We start from the raw sequence: 9,526 nt of genomic DNA, 5'->3' as shown, positions 1-9,526 counted from the left end.
CAGGCGTTCAGCCTTAGGTCCTTTTGCAGGGCTGCAAGGTCTCTGTGCAGCACAAGAGGGTGCAGAAAAGACATCTCCCACCAGGAATTCACACTTGGGACCCATTGCGAGGCTGCATGACCTATGGGCACCACAAGAGGGCTTAGAAGAGACACTTTCCATCAGGCATTCAGACTTATGTTGCCACATGGGGCTGCTTGTCCTTCATTCACCACAAGAGGGCGCAGAAGAGGCAGCTTTGGTAAGTAATTCAGCCTTTCGAACTCACATGGAGCTGCATGTTCTCTGTGCACCACAAGAGGGCGCAGAAGAGGCAGCTTTGGTAAGTAATTCAGCCTTTGGAACTCACATGGAGCTGCATGTTCTCTGTGCACCACAAGAGGGCGCAGAAGAGGCAACTTTGATCAGGAATTCAGCCTTTGGTACCCACACCTTTGGAATACCTTTGGAATCCTTAGAACCTGATTTATGCTCACATCTTTGCCTAGGTCTCCATCATTCTATCAGTTGGAAAAATATACTTATCTTGGCAGAAATATTGCAATGTGTTGGAGTTGTAAGCCAGCTAGGTGTCTGTAGCAAAGCAAGAGTGTTTTGTGAGGACATTGAAGACACCTCTGCCATGTGACACCTTTAAACACAGCCAGGACTCCCTTTCACTGTAGAGAGGCTCTGCAGGGAGCTTTTGGGTTTGTGCTTCTGGAGTGGCATGGCCACAGACAGAGCCAGGGCATTGTCAATATGCTGCCCATGCCTGCACATTCCTTCATGTGGAGCTGATCCCAATGGGACAGGAATGGGGGGGTGGTGTCTGCATTCTTACTCTCTGTATTGACAGTCTGCCCCCAGCATCAACAGCCTCTTCTATTTGAGGATCCCCTACCTGAGGGGCACAGCCCCACCCCCACTCTAGGGGCAGGGCTTGGACAGCACGGAGGCTCGTCCCAGTTCTGCTGGTGTGTGCACAGGTATTCCAGTGAACACGGATGAGCACAGGCCAGTCTGCAGGGGCCGGTTTACACCCACAGCTGGTTCGCAGTGAGGGATAAGCAGGTGAGAAGTCTGGTTGCTGATCCACTTCTCCTGGTGATCGCCTTTCTCCAGTCTGGAGTCTCCAGGTGTTTGCCCCTTTGCAGAATCTGGGATCACCATAATGATGGTCTCAAAATGCCCTTTAATGTAAAGGGATGAAATGAGAGTGTCTTTTTTGAAGTCATGGTTTTCTTAGGCCATGTCTGCCATGTACACTGCCCCCACACAAGGATGGGCAAGGTTCCCACACCCTTTCCATCCATTTCAGGAGCAGATAAGTTTCAGGTAGCTGTGAGAGAATGTCATGCAGGACAGTGCACAGTTCTGCCCTCATGACCTTGAGAAGACATGTGACATCCCTAAGCCTCATCTGTATAATGGGAATATTTTTTGAGGACTCAACAGAGATAATACGCATTGTACAGACTAGTATTACAAGGAGGTTTGTTGTTCCTCAGTTTAAAAAGAATACCTAGCAGGTCACAATTGTAGGAACATCCCCCACCCACCGAACTAAAGTGGAACTTTGAAAACCTAGAACCTCATTCAGCCTGGGCCCTCCTGTCCCTGAGGGGCTGGGACTCCTGTGTGAGCTCCAGACCTCCCTCCTCCTGGGAATCACGGTGATGCCGCTGACTGGATGTCCCTCCCTGTCCCCTCAGTGTACAGCTGAGTTCACTCTGAGACTGTGTGAGGCCCGCAGGATGCGAGCCCTGCAGAAAGGCACCTTGGAGAAGGTGGCGGTGTCCCTGGTACCAGCTTTCCTGGCTGGAAACATCCCCCAAATCTGCACCCTGATGCCCACCACCCGGCCTTCTCCAGAGCCCAGTGGTTCCTGGACGAGCTGTTAACTAGGTGAGCACGGTCCCCTCTTCAGCACAGTGGGGCCTCTGCCCACTGCCAGCTGTGGGTCTTCACAATGACACCCTCATAGGGCTGTCGTAGGCTCTGATGTGGGGACCAGCCATGGCAGGGCCTACCTGCCGCCGGCTCTGTAGAAAGGGCTGCTGGACCGTCTATGGTTGTTCGTGCCAATTATGTCTCTCTGTCCCATGGAAAGTCCCCTGACACTCCCATCAGGGGCCTGTGGCATCAGAGTGTGGAAAAGCACATGGGGAACAACCTGTCAAGCAGTGAGAGATGTCACCTGGCTGTCCGTGTCCTGGTCCTTGGTGGAGCCACATGGGGGATGGCAGGGGAGAGCAGGGCCCCAGGCCCACTCCGATGCACTTGACACCGTGCGTTAAACTCTTACTCCCAGCAGGCAATTTTGGAGACACTTAGCCTGACTTAGTGAATGAAACAGACACAAACCTTGGGCCTCAGTTCTAGGCTGTGGGTCCAGCCGTCACGCTGTCCACCATCCATCAGAACTGATGCCATCAATGTGTTTTTTCCATCTGGAGGCACACCGCCTTACAATGACCAGGGTACACATTGCAGGACCAAGTCATAAAGTGAGTGGTTTCTGGGTCCAGAAAAGGCCCCCCTGTGTCAGTAGAGTGGGGAATGTGGGTGGGGGGAGAGTGCCTGGCAGAATCCTAATCTTATACATCATCTGTTTCCCAAGAAAGGCCTGGGCTCTGGAGTCTTCTATTCCAGGAGGACAGGAGTCAAAGATGACAGTGGGTGGGGTCCCGGGCCTTGTAGACCCAGAGGGGACGCTGTGCTGAGTTGTCCCTCACAGTCCCCTCCCACCCCCCCACAGACCCACCCCGCTCTGCCTGCCCCTCTCCATATCCATCTTCCCTGACCATGGTGGCCAAGCTCAGAACAGGATTGTGGTGAGCAGGCTGCTCACAAGTCTGTCTCAGTCCTCAGCCCAGATGCCCAGGGCCTGGAGGGTGGGGGTGGGCAGTGCACTGGACCTTCAGGGGAGCTGCCAGTGGGAAGAAGAGCCTCACACAGACTCTGTGTTGAACCTGCTGGATCCCACACCTGCTACAACCAGGACAGCCACACAGGGGCCGGGGGTGGCATGGGGCTGTTCCCTGGGTGCACAAGGGGGGCCTGCACAGAGGCTCAGATCTAAGCAACTGTGCCATGGGAGGGCAGAGGGAAGGAAACACCAGGACTCAGACTCTGCTGCCCACCTGCCTCTCCCCAGGGTCTTTGCTTCGATGGTGGGGACCTGGCTGGACCAGGTACAGGGTTTTGGGCAGCCCCTTCCTTTCACCTGGTTCAAGTTGAAGCAGGCCTTGGTGCCTGTCAACTCCCCTGCCTCACACCTGGTGGGCCACGCCCAAAACCTTTGGGTTGAGCTAGAGCATCTGGAGCCCATTGAGGCAACTCAAGAAAGTGAGGGGGACTGAACACCTGGGCAGATGATCTGGGGAGGGCAGGCTCATGGGCTGGAGTTCCCTCAAAGGCGGTGGCATCTTTCCTGTCCGTGGAACGTCATGGGAAAGCCAGGTTTGTGAGTAAATCTGTCTCTTCCTCCTGCTCCAGGTAAACGCCCAGAGCTCTGGAGCCTGAGGAGGGGCCTTCCCGGGAGCCAGCACCTGGTCCAGCACCCACCCCAGCCTGGCCTGGCCTGGCCTGAGGCAGTACCTGAAGCTATTATGGCGCCAGCTACAGTAGAAGCCTTCTCTCCCTCTGTCCTAAGAGTTCTAGGCATTACCTCATATAAATAAGAGGAATACACTATTTACTAGAGGCCTCGTGCACAAAATTCATGCACTCTGGGGTGAGAGGGGGTCCCTTAGCCTGGCCTGTGCCCTCTCACAGTCCCGAAGCCCTGCAATCAATCGCCCCAAAGAGGTAGGCCTCGCCCACCAGTCAGGGCTCCGTGATGTATTGCCCCCACAGAGGGAGGCTCTGCCACCCCCCGCAGCCCGCCAGTCAGTGTCCTGGGCCTCCCTCTGCAGGGCAATCATGGGGTGATGACCGAGCCTCTGACCAATTGCATCGCATCCACCTTTGCTGGCCTGGTGCCAGTGGGTGTCATAGCGTGGACATCTGGAAGGTCAGCTGGATGGTTGTTCTGCTGTTCAGTCATTCGGTCAATTTGTATATTATGCTTTTATTACAGACTAGAGTCCCGGTGCACAAACATTTGTGCACTGGGCGGGGAGGGAGGTCCCTCAGCCCGGCCTGTGCCCTCTCGCAGTCTGGGACCCCTCAGGAGATAACGACCTGTTGGCTTAGGCCTGCTCCCGTGTGGCAGAGGGCAGGCCCAATCCCTAGGTGTAGCCCCTGGTCGGGCTCAGAGCAGGGCTGATTGGGGAGTTGGGGTGCCATCCCCTGTCATGCACAGAGCAGGGCGGATTGGGAGGTTGCAATGCCACCCTCAGTCACGCTCAGGGTAGGGCCGATTGGAGGGGTTGGGGCACCACCCCCTGTCACAGTCAAGGTAGGGTTGATGGGAGGTTGTGGCTCCACCCCCTGTCATGCACGGAGCAGGGCCAATCAGGGGGGTTTGGGGCTCCTTACACTGTCACGCACAGAGCAGGGTCGATCAGGGGATTGGGGAGCTCCCCCTTGTCACTCACAGAGTAGGGCCGATAGGGGAGTTGGGGCACCGCCCCCTGTCACACACAGAGCAAGGCAGATCAGGGGGTTGGGGAGCCACCCTCTATCACCCACAGAGCAGGGCCGATCAGTGGGTTGTGGCACCACCACTCTCATACTCAGGGTTGGGGTGCCGCCACTCTCACACTCAGAGCAGGGCTGATGGGGAGGTTATGGCTCTACCCCATCACAGACAGAGCAGGGCCCAATGGTGGGGGGGGGTGGGATGCCACACCCTGTCACACATAGAGCAGGGCCGATCAGGGGGTTGGGGCACTGCACCGTGTCACACACTGAGCTGCAGGGCAATCAGGGGGTTGGGGAGCTCCCCCCTATCAGGCACAGAACAGAGCTGATCAGGGGGTTGGGGCGCCTTCCCCTGTCATGAACAGAGCAGGGTGGATAGGGGGGTTGTGGCCCCGCCTCCGTCACACACAGAGCCACAGGGCGATCAGGGGGTTTGGGCGCTGCCCCCTGTCATGCTGATCCCAGTGCCGGGAGGCCTCGCGGCTCCACTGATCCCGGTGCTGGGAGGCATATTACCCCTTTACTATATAGGATAGAGGCCTGGTGCATGGGTGAGGGCCAGCTGGTTTGCCCTGAAGGGTGTCCTGGATCAGGGTGGGGGTCTCGCTTGGGTGCCTGGCCAGCCTGGGTGAGGGGATGATGGTTTTTTGCAGCTGGTCACATCCCCTTCAGGGAGGGGGTCCCCACTGGGGTGCCTGGCCAGTCTGGGTGAGGGGCTGAAGGCTGTTTTCAGGCTGGCGGGTGACGGAAGCTCCCAACCACTCCTTTTTTACTTTTTCTTTTTTTATTCTGGGCCAGCTTTAGCTTTGAGGCTTGGCTCCAGCTCTGAGGCCTTGGCTGCTGAAAGAAGGTATTTGGTTTGTTTGGGTTCTATAATCAAAACTCTGTTTCAACTCCAGCTCTGAGATCCCAGCGGGCTGAAAGCAGGTTTCTGGGGTTTTGTTTAGCTTCTATATTTGTAACAATGTTTCAAACTGCAAGCTCAGAGGCCGGCAACAGCAGGTGGGGAACGTTCGCTTCCCCTGTCACTGAAGCAAGCAAGCCTCATGTTCGCTTCAAGCTTCCTGGCTGCCGGCCGCCATCTTGACTGGCAGTTAATTTGCATATCGCCCTGATTAGCCAATGGAAAGGGTAGCGGAGGTATGGCTAATTACCATGTTTCTCTTTTATTAGATAGGATGAGAGAGAGAAAGGGAGAGGCAGAAAAAGAAACATGGATGCAAGGTGGAACAGTTGCCTCCTGCCCATCCCCCACTGTAGATAGATCCCCCTAAACCCATTCATGTACCCTAACTGGGAGTTGATCTGACAACCTTTCAGAGCAAGGGACAGTGACCAAGCAACTGAGCCACATCAGCCAGGGTAAGACTAAATGTATGTGTGTATATAGCCTATATAATAAAGTGGTAATATGCAAATTAACCCTCATGCCATCATGCCATCACAAGATGGCTACACCCACAGCAGAGGCGGGGTTCCCGTAATGAGCCTTAAGGAGCTATCAGCAGGGTCCTGAGGCTGCATGGCACTGGGCTGGGGCAGGGGACCTGAAGCTGCACCTTCTGCCAGGCTGGGCTTGACGGGGGACCTCAGGTCATGTCCCTCACCCTGTGGGGTTTGATGGGGGACCTCAGTCCATACCCCTCACCCTGTGGGGTTTGATGGGGGACCTCAGGCCATTCCCCTGCCCTCGGGGCTTGATGGGGGTGGCCCGACTGGGTCTGGATCTTGCCCAATGGGGGTGGGGCCAACTGGATCTAGGTCTCGTGTGATTTCGAGGAGCACACAGGTGGGCAGGGACTTGACTCTGGGTTCCAAAGCACACTCCAGACTCTGACAGGAGAAAGATTTTCATATACAATTTACCAAATTTCTTTCAACTCTGACACTTCTATTATAGAGAAAGGGCAAATAACAATATTAAAATATTTCCTCTAATTAATTCCCTTTTAATGTCCATGAATTTCATGCACCAGGCCACTAGTGTATGTGTATATATCTATCTATATCTATATCTATATCTATATCTATATCTATATCTATATCTATATCTATATCTATATCATCTCTCTCTCTCTCTCTCTCTCTCTAGATATATCGAGAGAGAGAGAGAGAGAGAGAGAGAGAGAGAGAGAGAGAGAGAGGGAGAGAGAAAGAGAGGGGAGGGAAAGGGAGAAGGAGAGAGGTAGAAACATCAATGATGAGAGAGAATCATTGATGGGTTGCCTCCTGCATGACTCCTACTGGGGATCTAGCCAACAACCTTGGCATGTGCCCTTGACTGGAACCTCTAAGCTAGGGTGGGAGAGTGTGATGCTAATGAGGATCTCAAAGTGTGACCAGAGAAAAGGGGTGAGGGAGAGACAAGATTGGAAAAGAAGCTAAGGTCAGATCACGGAGGGCCTAGACGGACACGCTGAGGATTTTGGACTTATTTCTAAAGGCCATAGGAAACCATTGTTAGTTTTCATAAGAGACATGATCATATTTACATTTTCAAAAGATCCTTCGGGCTGCCGGTAGAGAATGCTTAGGGACCCGGCAATACTAGAGGTTGACAGGTCAGAGAGAACACATGGGATCAGGAGGCCCTGAAGTCAATGTGGCTTAGTACTCTTGGTGCAAACCTTGATGGCTTCACACTAGAATCGTTGTATCTGGAATGTCAAGGTGGAAATCGATCCCACTCATGGGACTTGACAGGTTATGTCTACAAGTTATAATAAGGTAAGAAAATATGCTGTATCTGTTCTCAGACCAAGAGACTCTGAGAACAACATGGAGAACTTGCTAAATACCAGGATTTACTAAAGTGCTAAGGAAAAGGGTGTGGACTCAGCTCAGAGATAGAAAAATAGGTCAGTGGCACCATTATAGGCACCAGAAACAAACTCACATCTAGAAACTTGAAAAATAAAGGTGGCATTGCAGATGGCTGGAGCAGACACGTATGAATCAATAAGGAGTGTGGGTGCCACTGGGGAGACATGGGAGGGTGAGTGACATCAGACCGAATCACAGTGATGGTGAAAATCGGTGCCATGTGCACAAGGATTAAATGCATACAGAAAAAAACTAAACATCTGGAAGAGGACATAGCATAGTGTCCTCATAATAATGTAAGGATTGTTTAAACAAAACCCAAAACAACTGAGAAATCTCACCAAATTAAAATGGAAACCTCTGTTGAAAGGACATGGTGAGGAGGGAAAGGGAAGCTTCCTGGTGCACAGAGCTAGAGGAGGCTAGAGCCCAGCATTTAGAAAGAAAGAACTAAAGTCCATCAGGAGAGAAGCAGAAAACCACTAGAGCAGAGGCTCTCAACCTTCTGGCCCTTTAAATACCGTTCCTCATGTTGTGCCCCAACCATAAAATTATTTGCGTTGCTACTTCATAACTGTAATGTTGCTACTGTTATGAATCATAATGTAAATATCTGATATGCAGGATCGTCTTAGGCGACCCCTGTGAAAGGGTCGTTTGACCGCCAAAGGGGTTGCGACCCACAGGTTGAGAACCGCCGCACTAGAGAAATGGGGAGGACCTAGCCACCAGTACCTCCCAGGAAAAGGTCCTTTTCAGTGGCTGAAAAACACGCAAAAAGATGCTCAACATGACTAGTGACCAGGCAATGGACACTAAGACCAAAAGGACGCCCAGTTTCACTCCTGCCAAGATTGGCAAGGATACTGAGCAATGAAGCACGGCCCCTGTGCTGATGCCTAAAGTAGAGCAATACTTGTGAAGCCGCTTTCCTCCTGTTACATCTGAAGCAGCCCCTGCCCAGGTGCCAAAGATTTCACGGACAGGAATGTTCACAGCACAGATCTTAGCAACAGCAAAAAGCTTCACATAACCCAAATGCCCCTCCGCAGGAGAACAAATGTGGTGCAGCCATAAATGCAATTCTGCCAGGAGGAGTTTGCTCCAGTGACAATAAGTCAGCTACAGCCATGAGCACTGAAGGTGAACAAAGCTGAGAAAAAGCGCAAGAAGCAGAGAGACACTCACAGCATGACCTCATTTACATAGAGTTGGACTACATTCATAATTTAATGAAGTATTGTATAGAGGTGCATACCTATGAGGTGAAACTGAAAGGGAAATCAAAGATATGGTAAACATAGTATTTTTTATCCACAATAATATTTTACTTTATTATTTATAACACAAATATTTCTAAATATTCAAAATTTGGAAATTATAGCATAGCCATACAATTGAATATGATGTTTTAGAACAATATATAATGACAGAAAGTGCTTAATGATCAGGTGACTTGGGTAAACATAATATTTCAAATAGTGGTTGCCACTGGTGAGGACAGAGAGGGCTGTGATGGGTAGGGGGCATTCAGGGTTTTAGGAGGGTAGCATTCTGTGTCTTACACTGGGTGCTGGGTAAGCATATGGCTGTTCATTTTTCAGTTTTGAAATTTTATATATACATATAAAGATACTCAAATAAATGTTCCCAGCCCTGGCCGATAGGTTTCGGGTTTGATCTCCGGTCAGAGCACATACAAGAATCAACTAAATGAATGCATGAATACGTGGAACAACAAATCAATGTTTCTTACTCGCACTCACTCTCTCTCTCTCTTCCTCTTATTCTGAAATCAATCAATAAAAAAAAACCACAAATAAATATTTCCTTGCAAAAACTAAATCAAGAAGTAAAGATTCTCAGGATTTTGTTTGAGGGACTAGTTGGTGTCAACACTGTGATAATAGCATCTAACCATCCAAATATGTTTTTCCTTGAGAACAAATCTTTCAGTCATGGGACTAACCATTGATGGACTGGCTGCAAACCCGAAGAGGACGTACAGAGGGCCAATCGACAAGAAAAGATGCTCAATGTCACTAATCATCATGGAAATGTAAACTAAACCACAGTGGGTATCACCTCACACCTGTCAGAATGGCTATCGCCAATCAGTCAACAAGTACCAAGT

The sequence above is a fragment of the Myotis daubentonii genome, chromosome 12, assembly GCF_963259705.1.
Source record: "Myotis daubentonii chromosome 12, mMyoDau2.1, whole genome shotgun sequence".
Lineage (NCBI taxonomy): Eukaryota > Metazoa > Chordata > Mammalia > Chiroptera > Vespertilionidae > Myotis > Myotis daubentonii.
This window is presented reverse-complemented; position numbering follows the sequence as displayed.